Here is a 1,863-nt window from a genome sequence, read left to right on the forward strand (position 1 = left end):
GGGTAACTGAAATTGAATAATTTCTTTAAATATCTCATGAAGAGAATCAGACTAGAGCCCAATTATAAGGTGAAAGTATGCCGGAGACATTTCCTCTAAACATCAGGTATACTTTAACTCAGTCAGGGTAGCTGGCTGTGTCCCCGTTTCAAGTCTATAAATAACCAGTCTGTCAATAACTTACAGACAAGAGTCCCTAAAACAGGTTGTTAAAAAAGGTCTACCCAAAAACCATGAACAAGAAACAACAGCAAACGGAAAATCCATACCAGACCGTTGATAACTAAAATGCATTTAAGGAAGCAACACAGCCATGTCTCAACAGATTTCAGAAGACATACAGCAACAATGTGACAGACAGATTTTCCAGATTTACTATATTCTGGAGCTTTGAACCGAAGGGATGTTGAAAGCCATGCATAAGACAGTTTACATAATCATATAAAGCCAAAATATCCATGAACGTAACTGGTAAAATCACAGTAGTAATTCATCAAATACATCATCCACGCTACAGTTGTTACATATTGCAGTTGCTATTACACAAAAGCAGTGGACTGTGTTATATGGTAAAGCAATATAGACATCAAATTCTGATTCTTAATGCTTAAATACATTAAGCAAAGTTACTATACATTAACAGCCATCGGTATTGAATGACTTATAATTTCAGCAAAAAACCCAAGCAGAATAGGCTGCAGAAGAAACTACTTTCTTCCCCACTTTCTTATTTTAGTTGTCTTTCACTTCCACGTTTATGACAGCTTCAAAAAGGTCTGTCATTGTTGCCACGATGGTCACTTGATCTTCCTTATAAGTGATACCGGGCCCCTTAGCTTCACCTCTGACAAAGGTGGTTGGTGGGTCATAGTACATCTGATAATAAAGATCATAATTACACTCTTGGTTCTTGTCAACGATCCGCACTGCATACACGTTAGAGAACTGGCTGTATTCGAAAGGCACAGAGAACATGACAGCTATTTTGACAGTGGAGTTCTGGAGGTCAAGTGAAAACACCAATAGATCCTCGAGCAGTGAAGGGAGTCTTGGTGAACAGTGCACTGCCAGATGACCAAGGACCAATCTGTGGTGGCGGAGTTTGAGTGCAGCCACCACTCTGCATGTATTTACTAGAAACAGTAGAATAAATATTAAAGAAAATGAAATGGCTAAAAAAAAAACAGGGGTTACGGAGGGTGTTCTCAGAGCAGTAATTTATAAAGGTAATATAACACTGACGCCATGTACTGCTTCCAATGGCGTCATGTCCAACTGAAATCACTGCATCAGTATCAGTAGATGCTGTCTCCACATGGGCTTTATTCTTTTCTGAATCAGACATGATGGCTGTTCAGACAGGAAGACACAAAACAAACCGTTGATTTTTGTTCATAAAGGTTTTTGCAATTGGATGCAAAAAATGTTCTTGTACCAGAGAAACCCTGGTACATAAAACTATGCTTACCTTGAATGAAGGCTTCTGAAGGACAGTTGCAGGCTCATTCTGTTAGGATTTTAGGTCTTCTCCTTATAAAGGCAAAGGGAACAGCTGTGGCTGCTTTTTTTTGTGAAGGCCCCTCCTTCCAAACAAAAGCCCCTTTTTAGTCTTATGACAGTAAAAATTAAAGTGAAAAAAGTGTGTTATTCAGCAACATATTCAATGTTTCAGCCTGGTTGCGGAGACACGGAATTACGTAACTAGAAAGAAAAATTCTGAGAAAACTGACTTGAATGCTAAATGCTCAAGTAAAGATAATTACCTATTTTGAAGACTCCATTAGGGCTGCACGAATATGATAATCACGATTATTTTGATCAATATTGAGATCACAATTAATTATCATGATTACTTGTTGATTT

General features: G+C 38.1%; 1 pseudogene; it reads right to left on the reverse strand.

Annotated features, from left to right (window-relative positions):
* Positions 1–634: 634 nt before the first annotated feature.
* Positions 635–1,352, reverse strand: LOC117958331 (annotated as a pseudogene).
* Positions 1,353–1,863: the final 511 nt, after the last annotated feature.

The sequence above is a fragment of the Etheostoma cragini genome, chromosome 15 (assembly GCF_013103735.1).
Source record: "Etheostoma cragini isolate CJK2018 chromosome 15, CSU_Ecrag_1.0, whole genome shotgun sequence".
Lineage (NCBI taxonomy): Eukaryota > Metazoa > Chordata > Actinopteri > Perciformes > Percidae > Etheostoma > Etheostoma cragini.